The sequence below is a fragment of the Pteropus vampyrus genome, unplaced genomic scaffold (genome assembly GCF_000151845.1).
Source record: "Pteropus vampyrus isolate Shadow unplaced genomic scaffold, Pvam_2.0 Scaffold75, whole genome shotgun sequence".
In the NCBI taxonomy this organism is placed as follows: domain Eukaryota; kingdom Metazoa; phylum Chordata; class Mammalia; order Chiroptera; family Pteropodidae; genus Pteropus; species Pteropus vampyrus.
Window position 1 is genome coordinate 2,332,093 of NW_011888856.1, and position 22,806 is coordinate 2,354,898.

The window sequence follows — 22,806 nt, forward strand, 5'->3', positions numbered from 1 at the left end:
AGCGTCCAGCTCATCAAAGATGCTCAGTCAATAATAGTAGTTTCTGCTGCTATTTAGATTTGAAGATGAGATGACTGCATATTTGTCACTTCCATCGAGGGTTGGCAAACATTTTTCCGTAAAGGTCCAAACTTGCCTGGAATGAAGAGACTGGGGTTTATAACATGACGTGAGTCCTAATACCTTAGCTCTGATGTTAGAAAGGAAGGTTTCCATGGCCTTGCTGACTCCGGCATGTCTCTGCTGGCGGAGGACAGGACTGATCATTTGGAACAGGAGTCAAGGAGAGGGGCCTCGAAGCTGTGTTTTCAACTCATGGACATTTGTCCACCTAGACAGGTGGGTCTCAATCCGGCTGGACATTAGAGTCGCTTTGGGAGCTTAAAAGCACAAAACCAGACCAAACCAGAAACCTCTGCCTGGCGCCCATGCCCAGATATCCTGCTTAATTGTCATTGTGCATCTTATGAAACCTCTCAAGTGATCCTGACCTGCAGCCAGAGTTGAAACTCAGAGTTGAAACCACCGAATTAATTTGAATGCTTATTTGGATGGCTTTGGGAAAGTAGAATGACAGCTATTTGGGGGTTACTCACACCACCCCTTGACATGTTCACTAGTCTATGTCCTTGACAAGCACCAAAGTCCCCTTATCTCCTCTAATTTCCCTGTTTGGATTTGCTCTCTCTTCTGCAAACACAAGTCCAATCTTTATATCTGAGCTTACCATCCGCAGCAAGGGTACCTCTCTAGCAATGCTGCTCAAACCTCCGAGAAAGGTTGATTTGATAAAAATAATTCACATGAAGATGTGGTCGAGGGTCCTGAAAGGTGAGAGTAAATGGCGTACCTCTTACCTAATGCATCAGTGCCGAATAGCATATTAAGGGCAGTAATTTTGAGGGTCTGGATCCTTTCTCTGTTTTGAATCCTCCTTCCCTTGAATCTACCAGAAAATAAATAGAATATGCGGAATCAAGCCCCATCCATTCATGCTGGTGCGGTGCAGCGCTCAGCAGAACTTCATTAATTTTATTTGCGGTGCTGCTGTGGCAGGGATCATGGTAGATACAGAATGCATGAACTCTCTCTTCCTGCCTCAGAGCTGTAGTTAGCACCATTTTGGTGCCCACATGGCATCGGAAGACCATACCTTACACCTCAGCACCCTGCTATGAGGGACAGAATCTCGGGAGCTCAAATTACTTTTCTAATGGAAAAAGGAATATGGCTTCTGAAAGGTTCCATTTACCACTTACAATTAATTAGCCACCTGAGTGAAGTCGGACTCTGTCAGTGTGCAGTTGCAGGGGAACCTTTTACACACACACACACACACACACTCACACACACGCACACACACACAATGAACTTTGCAGATTGACAGCCAGCCCAGGGCACACTTATGGAGACATCCAGCATCGCTCAGTGATTCATTTCTGATTCATTCGGAATAGTGAAGACTATAAGAATACTCTTTATTTGTTTTTAGCTCCCAGATCTTTTGACTTATGACAGCACTTAAGACCATTTCACACAGAGAAGAGAAATTTTCCAGAGTAAAAAGCTGGGAAGTTGAACAAATCAGAAGCCAGCCAGGCTTGAAATTCTGAATGAACAAGTGATTTCCAAGTCTAGGCTGGAGTTTAGCAGTGTCCTGAATGGGAACACAAAGTGCATGCCCACTAGCCATGTAAGCAGGACTAAAGGAACTCCAGCTGAGCGTGTGAATTACTAAATATGCAGGGCCTATGAAAGTTTAACAATGAAGATTTATAATACTAGTTAATATTATCGAAGTACCTCCTTGCACCAAGGACAACACAAGCACCTTTATTACGCTGTGTTTTGTTAAATCCACATTGTAATCCCTTTGGTAATGTTCTCTTACCCACCTTTGACTGATAAAGACATTGAGGCTTAGACTATTTAAGTAATTTGCTAAAAATCACAGTGCTGGAAAAGGAGAAAGTTGGGAATTGAACCCAAGTCAATTTGCTTTATAGCCTCTATTCATAATCATTATGAGAACACAGACAAGCAAGAGCATTGTGGAAAAATATATTTAAATACGAAGATGTATGTATTTGTATATTTACATGGGCATCAGCTAATTTATCCAAATATCCGTTAAGTTTCCCACTTTCTCTTCACTTGTTTCTTATGAATGATAGTTGTTACTTGGTACCTTCTGACTCTGCAACTTTATTACGATCCTGCTCCTGCGTCATACTTTCCTTTCCTTAGCAGATTTTCTGCCACCCGCCTGTAGCCGATGTTAATTATCACTGCAGTTTCAGTGATACATTTTATCAGTGGAAAAGGTGCTGGGATATTCAAAGTGGTGCGTGCCTTTCTGTAGCGCCTCAGATGTCTGTCGGTCCTGTGAGCAGTATCATCTTGCTTTACTCCGCGAACCCCAGGAGATTTCAGCCCCTTCGCTGCAGCATCTCTGCCATAGTCATAGACTCTGAGCTTTTCCTTGGCTGACTGGATGCCTCCTGAAAAAGTTTAGGAGATGAAATCCAAGCTGTGACTTCAGCCCCCAGTAGGGGGACATGGAAGATAGCTGAGTTCCAGAGGGCACAGAGCCATACTTATTGAACTTATTGATAAAGCCACCATGGGTTACCACACAACATAACACGGAAGGCTACTTGTATGTGTTACACAGTGGTCACTTGTGTGCCCCCTTTCAATACATGCCAACTCCAACTGGATTTGTAAAAAAAAAAAAAAGACAAAAGAAAAAAAGACCATTAAATCAAATGTATCCTTTTTGAATATGCAAATCAATTCGCTTTTATGTTTCTAAAAATGTCATTTGCCTTTTATAAGTTTGAAAAAAAAAATTGGATTCACAGAAAGGTAAAAGAGGGTCCAAGTCAGTATTAACCTTCAAGGATCGTCAGAAAGTTGTGCCAATTTGGAGGCGAATTCAATCATGTCATGCCCCCCAGTTAAGACCCTTCCAAGACTCTCCTTTGCCGAGGCTTTCGCCTCTGCCTGCTCCTCTAGCTTTGGCCCCTGCTTCCCTCCGCAAACTCCATGCTTCCTTCACCAAGCCAAGGGCCGCCCCTTCCCCGATGGAGCCAGAGCAGCTTGTTGCCTGCACCCCTACCTTTGCGCGTGCTGTCCTCTCTGCCTGAAAAACTCTTCTTGTCTCGTCTGTCTGACAATTTGAATTCACTTTTCAAGACTTAAGTGGGATCTATGCTCTGAAGTCTTCCTCAGTCTCTCCCCACCCCAACCTCGAGCTGCTGTCTCTTACCCTCCACTGTACTTTGCTTTTGTTGGCGTATATGTTACATCGTGCATTTCATTAAAAATCCATTTACGTGTCACCTTCACCTATTTGGTCATAAGCCCAGGCTGGAGCTGGAGGTTGGAAATGATGTCTAATTCACATTTGACCCCCGGCCTGAGAGGATGCCGGCTGCAGAGAAGATACCTAGAAGATATTTATTGATTTAATTTGAATTGAAATGGAGATGGTAATTGTATGATGAAAAAAAGATTTTTTAAAATTTTATTTCCTGGCTGTTCTTCATTTTCCTACATTCCACTTCCTACCTGTAGATTGTGAGGGAAATATCAGAGTTTGATAATCAAAGGTCAGATGTCACAGAAGAACATTACTAAGTGAAGTGGTAGAGGGGAAAGCAAGAATTGAATGGTCGCAGAGAGGGAGAGGCATGGGGGGTTCACGTCTATGAAAGAATGAGGGGAAGGGAAGAACACTGGAGAGAACAAGGATTCTGCCGAGTTTTTATACTAAAGGGATCTTTGCAAGACTTGAAGGGAAGCAAAGTCTCTGGAGAGTAAAGTGAGTTGAAAGAGACATTCTGGAAGCAGCAGAGTGGAAAATGAACTCGAGGCCAGCCAAATGTAATCCACATTGGGATGTAGGATGATGGATTGAATGTCATTAAGATTAAATCATCATGCAGCAGGCACAAGCGTTTATTAAGCTGCTCCTCTGTGCTTGGCCCTGTGCCAGAACTTTGGGTCATGGAAGACAAGGGTCTGTCCCCAAGAGCCCAGATCACAGTGGTTCATTCTCTTCAACCAGCAGTGCTTGCCACAGTGACCCTTGGAGCTTTTACAATCTATGGCTACCTGGGCCCCACTGCAGAATCAGAGAAAAAATCTTTAGGGAATAGGACTTAGGAATATACGTCTTTTAAAAAGATGCTCAGGGGACTCTTATAAGTATCTCCAATTAAGAACTACAGCTGCACCGTAATTGTGGGATTAAAACACATAAAGAAATAACTAAAATGTGAAAAGCGCTTTGGAATGGAGAGGCGGGAAGAGCATCCTGGGGGACATCCAGGAAACCACTGGAAGGAGGTCACTTTTGAATTAAGACTTGGAAAATGATGAGACTGGGAAAAAAATCAGAACTGAAGATAATATATTTCAGAGCTCTCTGGAAATTGGAGGTAAAACTGTAGTAACTGCTGTGTGTGTGTGTGTGTGTGTGAGAGAGAGAGAGAGAGAGAGAAGCAATGTAGAGAGCAGAGTCTTGGAGATAGTTTGCCAGGGAGTAGGCAAAGAAGCTTGAGAGAGAGAAGGCGTGCTCAAGGTGTTGGCAGAAGAAACTGGAGCGTTCGATATCATAAGATAAAATAGACAAGAAGACCAAATATTTTGTGGAGAGGCCACGGGATAATAGGGATTGCCAGTATGTCTGCAGACACAGTCATTACTGAAAGTTTTGGTGGGAAGTGCTTCAGTGAAGTGGCAGGGGAGGCAGACAGATCATCGACGTCGACCACTTGCAGAACAACTGGATAGATAACATGACTGTAAACTCTCCTGTGAAGTTTGGAGGTGAAAGGAAGAAGAAAATGAGTCTGAGAGACGATGGAACATTTTTGGTTAAAGATTAGCATTGATCTGAAGACATTTCTAATATTTAGAGAATCAAGCCAACAGAGAAGGAGATGAATGTGTCGTGAGGACAAATAATAAAGCCACTTCCCAGTGCAGATGGGTCAGAAAACAGGAATGGCAAGGCAAGGATGGATGCAGGTGGGGAGAAGCAGTGGGAAGGTGAGCGAAGGGTTCTCGTGCAGGTGTCCCAAGTCCATCGGCAAGCGGGCGGGTGCCCTGGGATTAGGGAAGAGCATCCGCAGTTTGTTGGCTGGAAGATGCTGAGAAACAGTAGGTGCTTCCATCGCACACCTACGTCCACTTCGGAAATTCTGGCTTCCTTCTCATTTGCTAGAAAGATGTCTCCATGGTGACCGAAGCAGAACAGAGGGCTTATTACCTGGACCATTTCTCAGCCCTGACTGCCCATTAAAATTGCCTGTGTTGAAGGGGCATTTTGTTTAAGTGACTGGTAACCTGGTTCTACCTTTAAAAGTTCTAAATTAATTCATCTGGGGTGGGGGCCAGACATCAGGAAGCTCCCTGGGGAATCCTAATTTCCAGCTTCGAACACTATTGGTCCACAGAAGCATAATAACAACACATGGATAGAGTTACCATGTGTCAATGTGATATTCGGCCGGGATGCTTCCAAATTATCAGGCATGTACAACGTACAGGGTGTTCTGTCCATCACTGAAAAGGGAAAAAGAGAAGAAATTTGAAAAGATCAGTGAAAAGTCCAAAGATTGTGAGAAAATACAAAAATTGAGAGATTTAAAGAAAGAGTGATGTTGATCCACCCACTCCCTCATTCATCCCTATATATTCAATCACCCCACAGCCCTCCGAGTACCTACTGCATGTTAAACACCACACTACTGCCAAAAAGAAAAGAACAAAATGCTTTGCTTCTAGCAGCCTAGATTTAGTTGAGGGGAGAGAGGACAAGGAAACCGATGATTATAATTCCACGTTGTTAACACAGGGATAGAAGTGGGCGATGGCATATGCACTGAGGATATAGTTGAGGGACAACTTATCCAGGCAGGAGAGGTGGGAGACAAGGTTGGAAACTGAGTTTAAAAGAGAGGAAGAGGGGATGAATTCTGGTGGCATTCACCAAGCTAGACAACGGCACTAGATCAAGGCGGAGGACATGTCCTCAGTACTGGTGTGGCTATAAGAGGTTCCTAGTAGCCTAAGGAATAGAATTACATTATGAAAAGCTGAAACAACTTAATAGAGCTTCATTGTGGAGGTAATGTTAAGGAATATAACCAACCTTAAAGTGTAGTGAATAATTTTTCACTTATTTACTCTATCAGGTAGGATCCAGGCAGAAAACAAAAGGCACATCTAAATTGCCTAATAGATATATTTAGTAGCTGGACTACTTTAAAAGGGATACGTAGGGCGTAGAGACATAACGAGGACCCGGAAGTGAACCAAATCCATGTAGAAAAATGATAATTATAGAACCAAACATTATAAAGTTGGTTCCACTCAGGTATTCCACAGAGTTCTACGTTTCATACAGCTTGGTTTTCTAATAATGTGTAAGGCCCTGTGAGAGATCAGTGACCACTCTCTGGACAGGGCGCCTTTTTCTCATTAACTCGTGTAATGGGTATTTGAGGGGCCTTCACGGAATTTACTTACTGTCCGTTAGATGTTGTCAAACGCTCATGTTCTCTGGTAACTCTACATATATAATTCGAAGGGCTCGAAGTCAGGCCCGCTTGCTTGAAATCCAGTTTTGTTTTTTCATTTTATAATTAACGATTTTCACCCGCTATTTACAAAGGGCATGAACAATGATGGAAGCATTTAAAATGATAATCTTCCATCGTTTGGAGCAATTTCAAATGAAGGTTGGATTGTTATTGGTGTTCTTGCAGGGTCCTCTTTTCCAAATTCCTACAATGTCATCTGTCCTGACATTATAAAGGGGGGTCGGTCTCTTTGATTGTCACTGGAAGGAACTCAGATGATAGAGTCTGTGAGTCATAAAACTTCCAGAATATTTGTGGGGTGTGTGTGTGTGTGTGTGTGTGTGTGTGTGACAAATCTGTTCATGAATTTTCAGGAACTCTCAGAATACTGGCACAATCGTTTTAGCTCTGAGTTAACAAAGGCAGCAAAAGGACTTGCTACGTCAGCATTTTTATGTTCTCCGGCCCAGATGCCTACTTTCCTCTCTCCAAATGCACATCTGATTTTTCCCTATTTGGCTTTATTCTTGCCCTAACGTTCCTCAATTTGATTAATTCGGCACATAAGCCCTACGATTAAAATATGTAACACATTTTCAATATCTTTGATAGTTTTTTTTTTTTTTCCGGATGTGTAATTCCATATATTTGAATATTGGTGAGGTCGCAGAAAATATTCCTATTCATCGCAGTTCAATTCCCTGAAGGACTCTTCGGAGTTAATTTTTCATACTATTATCAATAACTAGGTAACTTTATAGGTTTTCCTGTGGCTTCACTAATGTATAATTTGTCTTATCTGGAAAGGAAAAAGCTTTTCATTTTATTTTATTTTGAAGTTTGCTGGCCCGGGAGGTGGATCTTTGATGTTTTTATTTTTTAGCTGCAGGTGATTCTTAAGTGTTCGAGGAATGCTGAGTGTTTGTTATTCCTCTGTTAAAATGCAGAAGTGAATCGTTGCTGTGGAAAGGCCTGCAGAATGGCAGCAAGTGACATGTGGCAGTGACTGCAGAAATTGCATCAGGTCGAAGGTGGATTAATGAGGCCAGAGCTCACTTTTGTGTCCTCCTTTTTTGTAGCCACCCAGTGCAAGCACGGTGCCGTGTATGATACCTGTGGTCCAGGATGTGCCAAGACCTGTGACAACTGGAATGAGATTGGTCCATGCAATAAGCCGTGCGTTGCAGGTTGCCACTGTCCAGCAAACTTGGTCCTTCACAAGGGGAGGTGCATCAAGCCAGTCCTTTGTCCTCAGCGGTGACCTTTGCTCAGCAGCTTAAGACTTTGAAACCCGGTGTCCTTGACACTGAAGTGGAAGAGCCAATGAAGGACTGCAGTATTTGTGTGCTGATTCTGCAAATATACACACACACAGAGTATATATGTGTACATATATAGATATATAGATATATTCAGAAACATTTCATCATTTATATAAACTATAGGGGGATTATTATATGTATATTTTTTGCTATAAGACATGTATTGTTTCTAGAATCCTAATCTGTAAGCCATTGGATACATTGTATAAATAAACCAGGTGTTTTTAATTTAATAAGGCAGCATGCAGACATATTGGATGGCTTTAACATCATATACATTTGTCATTTTTAAGGAATTTTCTAAAGAACCTAAATTGCCTGCCTGCGTTAATTTTAGCTTGGAATCAGGATTTGCAGTTGAGTCAGAAATGTATTTCTTTGGAGAAGGGCAAATTTATCTAAGGGTGTTTCGTGATTCCTAAGAAAGTAATGTATGCCTGAGAAAGACGGCTGGTGATTGGTGACAGGCCCTAATGGTGCATGTAAAGCGAGGCATAGGTTGTTAGACTTTATTGGGTCATGGTCCTATATTATTTCCAAAAATGATTGGCTAATTGCCAAGAAATATATATTTGTTACTAGAGCATAGCCAAAGAATCAGGTGATTTCTTGTCATCTTTGCATATTTTTTGAGTCTCCTAATTATATGTATGTGAGATCGATAGGTCCACTCATATGTCACACATTGAGATTAAGGAGTGTCGGGGTGATATGTTAGTTTTATTGAGCACGAGCAGATATTTGGAGAAACTGTTGCACAACATATAAAAATATCCATTTTCTGAATCTCAGAGCAATTTAAGATGGGCAAATCCAATGAGTTGATATAAGCCATCTACATTTTGTGACTATTCCATGTATAAAATGAAAACCTTTCTTTCTAGAGAATTCCTAGTCCAACCCTGTTTGACTGTTAATATGTCATAATTATGAGACAGAAAGAAAGCCTTTACTGACCAGCTGATTTAACATCGGTCTAAACAAAGAATGGTCTCTATACTTGCTCTAATATCATGATAGGTTACTATTAGTCACCATGGGATTTTCCTGACTTTTATTTTCAGCCAAATAAGTGAAGATGTCAACAAAACAAAACTCACCGATGTCTAAAAATAAAATGTTCTGCATTGTACTAAATAAAGGGCTTAAGATTTAAACCAGTGCATTTTCTATTTCAAGATATGCTGTGTCGTACTTCATAAAGAAGCAATAGCAATTTCAGGTTCATCAATTTTTGACAGCTTTATTTAGATATATTTTATATACCCTACCATACTTTATTATTATGAAGAGTATTATTAATAGACAATAGCAAACTCTCAAATTTTTGACAGTCAACATATTGCCATTGTGTGTTAAGACATTTGTATTCTTTGAACATATATTCATGACAGCTAGAGGTTGAATTTGCATTTTTTTCCCTGGGATATACCTAGTTTGAGTAAACTGAATAAATGTAGTGTAAGAGTAACTGGCAGGGAAACAGAGTGAAGTCATTGTTGTTGTGCTCAGTGTCAGAGACCCAAGGCTGCCAGGTCTTTGCTTCTGTGCTGCCCTTGGAAAGAGAGCTTTGATTCAGGATACATGTCTCAGATGTATTTTGTGAACCTGTCCACACTGTTAAAGCATTTGGAGCCACCCTTTTGCTTATCGGTAGCATGAAGAGGTAATGCATGGGCAGGGTTAAGAGTCAGGGGACCTAGACCTCTTACTCCTAGTGAGGTTACTAGCACAGTAATCTCAGACAGAGTTTGCAAACACTTTCACACTTGCGATCTCATTTATTCCTCCTACTCTACTGAAAGGAGGAATAGGGCAAATCAATTGACCTCTCCTGGTTGGTTGTTTTTTTTTTTTATTTTTTTAGATTATCTTTAAATTCCTTTCTAATTCATCACCTTTTTCTTTTTTTTTGCATTTACATATTTCATTTTATTTTTTAATTTTTAAAATAAATTTTCATTTTGCAATTACAGTTGACACACGATATTATATTAGTTTCAGGTGTAGTGATTAGACATTATATAACTTACAAGGTAATCTCCCCAATAAATCTAGTACTTCTTTGACACCATACATAGCCAATACACTATTATTGACTATATTCCCCATGCTATATTCCATATCCCCATGACTGTTCTTTAACTACCAATTTGCACCTCTTAATCCCTTGTCTTCCCATTTTGGTTGCCTCCCTGTGTTTGTTTCTATGTATCAGGTAGAGCTGCTATGTCTTTGTCTTAGTAGAGTGGCCTCATATAGTAGGTGTCTCGTGGAGCCCAGGGGTGCAGTTTCCTTGATCACCTGATCCAGGTACTCCAGGTATATCCCTTGTGTGGGTTGTGTGTGCCCTTCTGTTGTAGTTGAGCCTTGGTTGCTGTTTGCACATCAGTAGGATGGAATGACCCTCGGGCTGATTGGTTACGAGGGCTGACTGTGACATAGCGGAGGAGCTATTGTACAGGGGCTGACCCTACAGAGCAGGATTCACTTTAGCAGAGAACTGGGTGTGTCATATGTGAAGGTGGCAGGGTGGTGCTCTGGTGTTGTACAAAGCTGACTACTGGATGTATTGGTTCTAGTGCCTCTTGGGAGAAGCTCTGCTGCAGGCCAAGCTCAACTACTGCCTGTGCCCAGTCTGGGGCCAGTTGGTATGAGCTACAAAATGATCTGTAGATGGTTGCCACTTGTGCTGGGCTCGGAGGTGCCTGGGAGAGGTTAAGCTGCAAACTGAGGCCAGCTGCCACTAGTGTGGGGCTTGAGACTACTCGGCAAGAGATATGGGGGGCACTGGGGCCAGATACTGAATGCTTGGGGCTTGCAAAAATTTGAGAGATTTTAGGAAAATCCACAACATGAGCCAAGACAGGCCGTTTTTATGGAAAAGCCACTGGAAGCGGCTTGGGTGGGCCCATACATTGGGAGGGGTGGGGTCTCAGGGAATCATCAGGGCAGGGCCAACGATGTCAGCTAGGTTGATGGAGACTCATATATGGCGACCACCTGGCTTCTACATGCTGAGCAGTGGAGGTTTCAACAAAGGAACAATGGACTCTGCCAGCACTTCCACCTGGGAGAAAGCTGCCCCTTTACCCCTTGCCCTGAAGTCAGAAAATTTAATTCCTCCCTGCATGTTCCTAGAGCCTTTAGAGCTGCTACCCCACCGCTGGAGCTCAGAGCTAGTGCATCCGTCAGCAGGTAAGTCCACGTGTAGGACTGTTAAGAGGAATGTCTGTGACACCAGCCATCCTCCTTAGTACTCAGCCACAACGTTTGCTGATTTTCTCAGTCAGAAGTTGTGAGGACTTCTCTTTCTGGTGCTGAAACCCTGGGCTGGGGATCCCGGTGTAAGGCTGGGACCCCTTGCTTCTCAGCTGAGATATTCCTTCTTGATTTTTAACCGCCACATGCTCATGTGGGACCAGCTCAGTCCATGTCTCTGCTCCTCTTACCAGTCTTGTTGTGGCTTCTTCTGTATGCCCTTTGTTATAGACCTTCTGTTCAGCTAGACTTCAGGTGATTTCCAATGATGACTGTTCTGTAGTTTAGTTGCAATTTTGATGTGGTCAGGAGAGGAGGCAAATGTAGTGTTTACCTATGTCACCATCTTGACCAGTAGACCTTTCCAGTTTACTCCTTATGAAAGAAGATTGCAGAAGGGAAAATTGTGGATAATTATTTACTGCTCGTGACTCATCTGAGGACTGAGTAACTGTATCCAATAAGGCTAAATAGCCTCTTGCTGAATGTTTTTAATCATGGTCAATCTTGGGATATGAATGATGATGGTTCTTCTTCATGGACCAATTCCATGAATTTGGGTAGCTTGATTACAAGTTTGTGCAATGTACATTGTCCACAGTTTAGTTTAAACTTTGCACAGTTTTTTATTCCTAATTTTAGAAGAAAGAGAGGGCAGAGTGGACGAGGATTATTTGGGCCTGCTAATCCAAAGAGGCAGTTGTTTGATGGGTGGGGAAATCAGCTCAACAGTTGGTTTGCATTTTCTGGTTTTGGCCATGGGCTATAGTTGAGCAATGATTTTGTTTGGTGATGAACCAAGTACTTCAATGATAGTGGCTCTACTTTATCCACATGGGATATTTTCAGTGGGTTCTCAAAGTCGAACTCCTGCTGAGTCAGATAACTGGAAATGAAAATGTTCTATATCTCTCATTAACGTACATAGCCTAAGTTAGCAACTAGTGTTGGTTCCATGATATATAAAGTTGGATTAATATCACTCTATCTACAAGTATAGAATCCCGACTTTGATTATGCCGTTAGCTATGAAGATTGAATTTGATGAGAAACAAATGTCCTTGATAAAGAACAAACACTATTGTGATTTTCATTTGCACAAGGTGTGCAGGAAAAGTAAGTTCTTCCCTCTTTCTCAGTGAAAATTGGAATATTTGAAGGTCCTGAACTAAAAATTTTGAACTAGGAAGAAAAATGAATCTTTGACATTGACGATAGCAATTATTTGTTAAAAGGGCAGCCCATGGAGAATCAACAACTCTTCAGGTGAAAAGTGTCTCCCTATTAATTCGTTGCATGTTTCTCAAGCATCTGACCACCAGCCTGTGAAAGGGCACCTCCCAACAAAACAAAAAAGACCTAGAAGGCCTCTTCCTCCGCCTTTCATTGAACATAGATAAACCATTTGGAAAACTCTTACTTACTATGAAATATTTCAGACCTACAAAAAGGTATAGAGAATAATGTTGTTAACACCCATGAATAGACTACCCTAATTAAGAAAAATAACCCAGTAGGTAGTCAATATATTTTTCTCGCATAAATAAAATCCAACCAACACTTGTGGTTGCAACAGCTCTGTGTGCAGCTTTTCCTTGTCGAGTTTCTGTTCACTCTGCTGCTTGTAGTCATTCACATTCACTGGATCTGGCAGGTATCAGGGATGTGAGCCTGTAAGCTCTTGGTGTGGGAGAAAGAGAGCGCCTGAGGGGACAGGCACAAGATATTTCAATTAGCTATCTCCTCCAAACATAACCCCTAGGAACAGGCACAAATTGTCTCTGATTCTAAATCCTGTCATACAAGCCTTTTCAGAACCCAGGATTTTCATTCTGAAGAAAATGATAATGTTCAAGCGGCCAAGAATGAATAAACAGGGAAAAGAAACTGCTGCTGCTGCTGGCCCTAAATTACGAACTCGGACATTTGGTCCATTCAGGGGACCTTTTGGGTTTTAAAGCCACGTTGCTGTATTTGATTTAATGAACGCAATTGAATGGCAAACTCTTCCGTGAGATCTGTCTTCACCGTGGTTCCTTTTTAATTTTGAGGAACCCATCTTTGGAAAGATTAATATGGGGTAGAAGGATGAGAAATCTATATATAGAGATGAGCCTGGCTAAGCAAAGTGAGAAGGGTGTTCCAGGTGTGAGGAGAGCAAAGCGCCATGACAGCCAAGGGCTCTTAATCTGTGGCTGCACCATAAGCCATGTGGCATGAACAGAGAGAGCAAAGTGCGGTATGTAGAAGACCTCAGGGTCATGCTACGGAGCCTGGGCTTTATTTTTTGGGTCAGTACTTCCCACAGAGTTTTACGTCATAGCGTATTCAGAAAATAATGTTTGTCTGGGTACTGGGGTAAATAGATATTTCTGCTTGTGGCTAGCACATCTGGGACATCTTAGGTCTCATCCAACTGCTCCAAGAGTGGAAGGGATGCCAACATCTCTGTCACCCACTCCCCATACAGCTCCCAGTGGGCTGTGGCACTAGATGGAGAGATCTGCTCCAGGGCAGTTGCAGCTATGGGACAGTGTTAAACAATGAAGTGACGCGACCAGATCTTTGTCTCAGTGAGCAAAGAGCAGGTGGGATTTTCAGTCAAAAGAGCAAGTGGGGGGGGGTCCAGGTGAGAGACAATGAGCCCAAGCCAAGGAGATAGGAGCTAAAAAAGGGAGAGTTTTACGACAGATTGGGTGGCGGATAGGCAAGTTTCTGGCTGGAGTGACAGGCGGTGTTGGTACCAGTCTGTCACGTAAGGAACGCTGGCAGGGGAGATTTACAGATTCTATTATAAATCAAAGTGCTTTCTTTAAGCTGCATTCAATTCAGTTAAACAGACATCCTGAGCATTAGGATTAAGACATGGTCCTTCATAAGACAATCACAGCCCAGGATGAATGACTCGTGAACCAGAGAGCACACACAGCTGGCCAGGGAGCCTCAGGAAGCCTACTTTGGGGTTTTCTGTTTGGGGGCATGTTAAGGAGGCTTGTTAGAGAAAGGAGCTCCTGAGAAGAGCCTTAGTAGGCTGAATAAGCACTACCTATGCAAAGACTGTGTGTGTGTGTGTGTGTGTGTGTGTGTGCGCGCGCGTGCGCAGAGATAGTGCTGCCTAGGAGTTTAAGGCATGAGTCACTGCGTAGATAAGGAGAAAGTCAAGCAGGCAGCCTGGGGGTGTGGAGAAAACAGGTTTTTGGTACTGCTGGGGTGTAACAGATTCACAAAACTTTTCTGAGCTGTGGCCATGTGGCTCGCATGTCCTGGGAGATTTTTGTAAGCATCCCTTGATTTTTAGTGGGGCAAGCACAAGTAGGGTTTGAGGACATTTTGGCAGTTATAAGCCCTCTTTGCTTCTTGTACATGGATGCGTTTAAGTTTCCTTGATGTGTCTTCTGAGAATCTAGAGAGGGAAGGGAGGGGAAGAAGCTTCTAAGGAGACAGTTCTGTCTGACCTTTGGCGTCGTACTATGTAGGAAGAAGGCATCTTCCAGGCCCTCTAGGCATTGGCTTCCTTAACAAAATTGATCCAGGGTAAACACATCGAATCACTGCTTTTGTTGACTTGGCCGTGGCCTGATGGCGGGGCTGGGAGATGCTTAGCGTCCACACAATTGAACCTACCAGTGTCGGCAGCTGTGGTCACACCTCCGGATAAAAGGCCTGAAAACACAGCTGAGCCTAAGTTCTGGATGGAGCAATTCTGTCATGTTTTAACCACTTGGTGTCATAACCCGGCTTATGCCTCCAAAACTGACATAAACTCCTTCTCCAACTGGAACTTGGCTTACTAAGTAATTCCTCTGAGGGGTGCTTTCAACAGCGAGGTTTTGGGCTTTAGCAAATGTTTGTGGTGATGAAAAAATTTCACTTTGGCTCCGAAAATGTAAATACCATTAGTTATATTGTCATCTTCACCATGTTTCTGCATGTAATTTAAAGAATCAGGTCCCAAACAGCTCCTTTTGGCTCGGGTGCTTAGGCGTGAAGGGGAGCGGGAGGCAGCAGGAAGCCTGGCCGATCCCTCCCACCCTGAGCAGGCTGCCTGTGAGCCTGTGATGTGATGTGTTGCTGCTGGACTCCGTGCACAGTTCTGTGAAGAGGCCATAGCAGCCTCTTCGTATGGGTTCCCGTCGCTCTCTTTAAGACCGTGGGGCCAGGGGGTCTCTGTTTTAGGAAACTTGCTTGCTCACTTGTCCTCAGAGCTAAGGGGCTACCTGACAGGAAATTAAAGCAGGGAGGAAGAGAGAGGATGAAAAGCCGGGTCTGTCCACAGCATCTACCACTCCTATCTACCCCCAAATTGCCAGGGAGGACATGGCGGACTGCTTGGTCGCGCTGGAGAGCGTTCTCCTCTCAGTTTTATGTGGTGACGTTTTGGGGATGTCTGCTCCCACAGTCAACAGCTGAGCCTGAGCAATTTCATTTCCATGACAGGTCCACTCAGCTGTCTCGATTCTGCGATTCTCTGAGATGCACCGGAGGAATCCTTCCGAGGTCTGTTAATAGGCGAGGCCACTCAAAGCCCTCGCAGGTGAATTTAGACCCTAAAGCAGTTTTGTTTTGCCTGTTGATACCCGCCCCCCTGCCCCACGCCAGAATTTATGGCATGACTGTCTTGCTCTTTCATTGCTTTCTCACTGGCTCAGGCCACAGAACAGTTGGGCTGCTTTGGTTAAAGGAAATAAAGACAGGCCAGAGTCCCATCTTGGAGGAAATGGAATAAGCAGCTGAGCCGGGAGGGGTTTGCTACGCCTGGACTCTTCCCGAGGGTCAGAGCGGATCCATCAGCTCATCCTTTTGTTTGAGAACGGAGAAGGCATCAAGGGATGGAAGGTTCCTTCCATATTGTCTCCGAATTTGTTGTTTTCTTTGGTTTTACTTGGTGGAGGGTGGGGGATGTCAAGAAACCCTGTGATGTATGTCTTTTAATGTTTTATCTTAAAAAAAACTTGGGTGAAATCATTGTTTTCAACTTTTGGGAATTTTGTATTTCACCGAATGTTCTAATTTATCGAATGTTCAAATTCTCATATTTAGTTGATTTCAAGTGCATATATTTTGAATGCAATTTTCCGAAGCAAAACTTATTTTCCTTAAAATCAGTTCCACGATTTGTCGTTCACATGGCTGCCTCATTCGGGCTATCCGTTTGATGCCGGCAAGTGCATGGCGATGTTTGCCTGAACCATGCCTACGCATGTTATTTTTCTCACATGGCAACATTTATTATCTTCATATCAGTAATGCATGCAACTTCATTCATTTGTGCTCCTTGAAGCGTAAGCACTTGATCCTTTTTACTGTGAAAGAAGAGGCCTGGGAGGAGACAGGGAGAGGCTGTGGGGCAAAAAACAAACGTGCAGCAGACACAAGCACATGTATCTTTTGGCAGCACCACCCAAGCAGGGCTGCATCATGCAAGAATCATGCAGATGTAGCTGTATCTATGCTGCCTTCATGCAAATAGATGGAAATACAATTCAGCTCTGAGATTCTCATCCTCTGAACTGCATGGCCTGGCCCACGTTGCCTTGGAGAATGTGCCTTTTATGACACGTGCAAACAGAGTCATCATGTCTCAGAGCACCCACTGAGCGACGCAAAAGCTGTGATCTGTCATCTGGTGTCGGCTGGTGGGGGTAAGGGCCAACTTCCAGTTGGGCTGGCCCCGTGACATGAGCTGGCTGGATGTTTGGGATTGCGTGGGCTTCATCTGATTCGGCGCTTAGACTCTGGGTGTGAGCACGTGCTCCAGGAAGGCCACCACAGGACATGGGCATGCATGTTTACATGCCTGGTGAGGGGTTCTTGGCAGATGCCCAGCGAGCTGGTAGGAGTGGTCTCACTCTTTCTGCTCATGCTCCTTCTCTGGTGGGGAGAGGAAAATCTTTTCTCACAGATTATAGTTTCTCAGTATTTCTAGCTACGAATCCCAGCAGTTGGATTAAAATGTGCAGAGCCGATGACAGTTTTTCCACTAGAGGAAACAGATCATTACATAGCTTCTTGAGATTTAAAGACAAATTGTCACGTCAGCTATTGATTTGTGCCACCCTCTCTGCTACATGTCCTCCCTCCCTGCACCTGTCAGCATCAGCCCTTTCTTTTCCTTGTCTCCCCCTCTGCCTAAGCGGAGATGCCCATGTTCCTCTCCCCCATCTCCCCAGTCTCCATTCCCAAGTGGCCCGCCCTCCTGCCAGCATCTTATGTTCCAGTTCTTTCCTGGTGCTTGTAAAAATGACCTCGTTCCTACTCCCTCAAAAGTCACTTTGTCAAAAATATATGCAAGCTGCTCTGAGGTCTATGCATGATCAGTTTTAGATACCATATCTTCATGTTCTTAGAGTCTCCTGGCATTTAACGTCTTTGACCGGTAGTCTGCTTCTAATGCGGGTATTCAAAACACCGTATCAGATCAGAAGGGAACCTATTTAGGAGGCAAGTGGGCATCCTGTTGCTCTCAGCAATGTAGATGCAATGTAGACACTGCCTACATAGAGGACCGACTCTGTCACACGCCCTTTGAAACCTTTTTTGAAACTTTTTTGTTGTTGTAGTTGTAGAACATTTCTTCCATTTTTAGGTAGAATGTCTATAATTTCTGATGTCAAAAAATCTTTAAAGAAAGATGGTATTGTTCAATTTTCTCCTGTCCCGTGTCCTGACCCACATGCCCCTACTCGTGAAGAGCAGCCTCAGCTACTTGTCTATGGCAATATGAGTGGATGTCAGCAGGCTTTTCCCTCTAAGGGGCGTGGATGAAGTTCCAGAAATATCACATCAAAGTGCAACTCAGTAAAATCAACTTTGTTATGTGTCTTAAATATAAGATAGTTTAATCAAATCATTTTCTGATCCAAGATAATCGATGAAATTTATCTGCCATCCCTAAGCAAGATGGCTTATCTCTCGAGCCAACTCCAAGTGAGTTTTAGGTATCATTTGTGTTCTGTGCTGGCATCTGTGAAGTCTGTCCCCAACAGTAGGAAAAGAGGGTCATGAGCTACTTAACAAAGTCTTCACAAGAAGAGAAGAGTTTTATTTGCCCTCCTGGACTTTACTGATGGGATGGATTACATGGCTGCCCAAGATCACTGTTTTTCATCAAAAAAACACAACACACGTACCCAGACCTGTACACACACAAATGACAACAGAAATTCACTGCACCTCCAGGAGTCTTTGGATAGAGTTTTATGTTTCATTTGACCTTTCGTTCGAGATACAGAAATTCTTGAACATAAAAACTGTTGAATCAGTTTAAGCTGCTTGTCAAATTGCAGAGTAGAAACCCCAGCTCACTACAAATTGGTCTAATTAAACTTTATTAACATCAGCACCCCAGGGTGAATTTTTGTCCCTTGCTCAAAGGATGATACTGCTGGTTTCCACATATAACGCAGGCGAATCTGATGCTTTTACGGGTGAATTTTCCAAGTGGGGATAGCAAATGTGCCAAGCACAGCATCTCTGAAGCACATGGGGATGTGTAACGGCTCTGTAATTGCAGTTTTTATTTGGACAAATTAAATGGAAATGAAAACAAAAGCCAAGCTGTCTCTGCAGGGTCTCTTCAACATAGCCTCAGGCTGGGGGCGAGGGCTGGGGGCTGTCAGAGGTGTTCCTGGGACACAGCTGCTCATCCTCTCTGTATCCACCCACTGCCTCTCGTCTTACTTTCCTCCTTTTCTAAAACCTCGGGGGGAATCTTAATGGAGGGAAAAGATTCCCATCAGACAATGTCCATGCTGACTTTCCACGACAAGCTTTCATTCTAATGTGACTGAGGACACAGTATCTGCTGGAGCCAGGATAAAATGAGGAAAGCATGGAAGAGTTGTCATTATGATACAGGACATGCCTCTCTGTGCTCCTTCCACTGGTCTTTGCATCCTATTCAGCTCATCTCCAGGTCCAGAAAAAGAGTCACCCGTGAAAGAGAGAGTGATGACATGGAGACTCATTGTATTGGTGGCGTCTGTGAATGTAGGAGTGCCTGCCACATTCCAACAGAGACTATTGAAGTCAACTATCCTAGTCTCTTCTGCACATTGTGTTCTGAATTCCAGACTCAAGGCATCCACCTGCCCCCTCACCATCTCCACATGGAGGTCTAACAGGCAACTCAAACTGTCCTATGTCCTACCTGAGTTGAACTCTTTATATCTGTTCCCCCCATTAAATTCTCCCTTCCCGCAGGCTCCTAATTTCAGTAAATGGAGTAAGCTTCTAGTGGTAGAGCCTCCCGCAAGGGCTTGCCTGGAGGGAATTTATTTTGAGAAGTAAACCCAGGGAAGAATAGTGAGAGACTGGGAAAAGTAAAATGGAAAGAGAAATCTCATCCAGGGGAGTCTGACTGAGCTGGTCACTGCTGTGGGCTCCAGCTGGTACTCTGTAATGAGGCATGCATGCTATCTACCTGTCCCAAACCACCTCTGCTCGAAAGTTGCCTCTGCGGTGTGAACTTTCTGGATCTTCCAGGCTTCCATGGGAGCCAGAATGACCTGGGGCAGGAGGTGAGAACTGCCAAGTGCAGGTGGGGAGGCCGAGGTGCTGCCTGGCTGTACCCAGGCAGCTTGTTGCCATAGCAACTGCTGGACCAAAAAGATGGGTAGAGGGGTTATGAGAAGGCACAGTACCTGAGAGTCATTCTTGACTCCCCACTTTCTCTTCACCTCATATTCCATTCACCTCATCAGTCATTTCCATCCTTTGACTCTTAAAATACAACCTAAATCAAAATACCTCTCACCATCCCCACAGCCTTCACCCTGGCTGAAACCATCAACATCTCTGAGCTAGACTATCGCACTGGTTTGCTGATAGAGCTTCTCTCTCACCCTTTGTGTCCCCTTCATCCTCCCCCGGCACACAGGACACGCCCAGCAGGCAGCAGCTAGGGGAAACCTTTAAAAAATCACATTATAGCATGTCCTGCCCCCCTTTAAAGCCCAATGACTATTCATCTCAGCTGGAATAAATCCCAAATCCTTTCTAAGATCTACAAAAGCCTGTATGTTTTTGGTCTTCTGTGCCCTTTTTGACCTCTTCTTGTACTTCTCTGCCCCTCTCACTCTGTCCCAGATACTCTGGTCTCCACTGGCCTCTTTGCCACCTCCAAATTGCCAGATCTAGTCTCACTCTAGGCTTTTGCACTCGCCGCTCCCTCCTCCCAGCATGCTATTCCTTCAGGTATGTGTATATTTCACTCTCTCACCTCATTTAAGTCTCTGCACAAATATCACTTCATCAAAAAGTTTTTTTTCCTAAGCATCTTATCTCAAATAGTTTTTTTTTCTCTCCAATAATCTATTTCCTTTCCCTCATTTTTCTCCTTATCTAAACATTAAGATTTATTCTTCTGCTTTTGTCTTTCCCTCCCTCGAATAAGTGTTAGTTTATGAAAGCAGGGACTTCGTTTTATTTACTGACATGTCTCTGTACCCAGAACAGTCCCTGGCACACTGTAGACAAATTGTACTCACGAGGATTCTTCAGAGCGGTGATGGCAAACCAGTCTAACCCCGTGCTCCCTTTGGTGCATACGTAGAGCAGGTGACAGGGCAGGAACAGAGGGTCCCAGAGGTCAGTGTGCATCCTGAAGAATGCTGAACTCCTCATCCGGTTCTCCAGTCTTCATGCCATGTCATGCCGTACAGCCAAGAAGAAGATGCCAGTCATGGTCACCTCAGAGCTGGGTATTCTTACCAAGATCCTCAACGTCACCTGGGGGGCATCCGAGCATGTGTGCCTCTTCCGCCTTCATTTCAAGAGTCTGACGAATGAAGCCATGAGGTCAGTGAAAGCTTTTTACAGAGCTCAGGTCTGCAAGGCTTCTCTTAGCACAGACATGTAATTTCTTCTTTGGGATCCACATACCTGCTTTGTCATGACTTATAAATATCAACCTAAGAGAGGATAGAGGTAAAACTGTGATCAGGGTATTGATTTTGAGTTGCAGGTCCTTGCGTGGAGCCACACTGTCAGGAAAGGAAGGAGGAAAGACAATAGGTGCCTTAGTGTTGAGATGCGGAAGTAACTAGTGATCAATACAAGGACCTGGCTAAGGATGCTGACTCTATAGGAACCGAGGTATTGGCCTACGGCAAGAGGTGCACGTATGGTTCAGGGGCCAAATATGGCCACTGCCATTTTTTGTAAATAATGTTGTATTGGCATGCAGCTACGCTCATCCCTTAGGAATTATGTAAACCTGCTTTCATGCTGCAAAGACAGAATTGAGTATTTGTGACAGAGACAGAATGGCCCACAAAGACTAAAATATTTGCTGTCTGAACCTTTACACAAGAAGTTTGCCAACCCCTGACCTAGTGGGAAGAGCCACATACTGGGACCTGATTGATCAGGATTCCGGTCGCTGCTCTATAACTTAGTATTTATGACAGCAACTGGTTTACCCTCAGTGAGCTTCAGCTTTTTAATCTTTTATATGGTGTGTAATATGGGTTCATTTACATAAATCTATATGCATTTAAAAGCTCTTAGCCCAAAGAAAGTACTCAATATAAATTGGTTAAACAACAGAAAAATAAATTAAAATGTCTTGGGAGAATATTCCATGCTCTGTCGATGACATAGGGTTACAGTGACAACCAAATGAAAGAAGAACTGGGGAAATCCTGAAACTTGAGATTTTTCTCCTGGGGATCGTTGGAGCTAAAGTCCAAATGAAACCTTTCCTCTGTGCCCACAGCTGCGCCTTGGCATGAGTGAGAATCCACGGCTCCACAGGGGACCCTCCCCTGACTTGGGAAATTGAGGTAGAGCCTAGAGCTGCTCCTTAGAACGTTTCCCGTGCTTAAAAGAGGATATTTTTCAAATGACTCCGAATCCTACATGTGACAAGGAGGACACTGAAACTGGGGTGGGGTACAGGTGGGGGAGACCGCCTTTCTCGTGAGACCGCGCTCCGGGTCTGGTGTCTTGGGTTGTTTCTGTTGCTGTTTAGCTGTGTCCGTGCTTTTTCTATACTTAAAACTTGGAAGAGACTTTGTTTTTTGTTTTGTTTCTTACACTCAAAGCATCCTTACCTGTTCCCCGGGGTATCAGTGGGGGTCCTGTACCCAGCATGGAGAGCATGGAATGTACAGTTAAACCCGCTTTATTCCAGGTTCCCTATTAATGTGTAGTGTGACCTTGAAAAACTTGCTTAATCTTCCTACACCCCTGTCTCGCCAACTCTAAAATGAAGACAATCCATCCTCATTAAATCATCGTGAGAATTTTAATGAGATTGTACACCTCCCACCACCACCCCTTCCCTTGCCCTTTATAAAAATAGATCACTTACAAATTAGATGTTTTAAAGTCTGAGGCAGCCTATTGTCATTTCCAAGAGATAAATTCTGGCAGGCTGGGTGTCTGATCTTTTTTTTTTTTTTTTTAACTCTGCTAACTTATATATAGACAATATGGGGGTGTTTTATCCCTTGCTTCATTTAGAACAAGCTCCCACAGGTCTGAGGATGCTTAAAACAGAAATGTATTTAAATGCAGACACAGATCACAGAAGGACAAGAGCCTCACGTGGAGCCAGATGAAAGATGATTCAATCAGGGAGCAGATAGGCAGAAATCCAGGAATGTCCTGCCCTTTCTCTCCGTTGC

The 22,806-nt window shown here is 43.6% G+C and overlaps 1 protein-coding gene and 1 long non-coding RNA gene across 2 annotated transcripts in view; both read left to right on the forward strand.

The window, feature by feature from the left end:
- Positions 1-22,806, forward strand: part of BMPER (BMP binding endothelial regulator) — a 250,531-nt gene that overhangs the window by 214,347 nt on the left and 13,378 nt on the right. The window lies entirely within an intron of this gene.
- LOC105293668 lies at positions 7-9,075 on the forward strand. Its single transcript, XR_896004.2, has 2 exons — positions 7-5,058; positions 7,673-9,075. It is a non-coding gene; the product is annotated as an uncharacterized LOC105293668 (long non-coding RNA).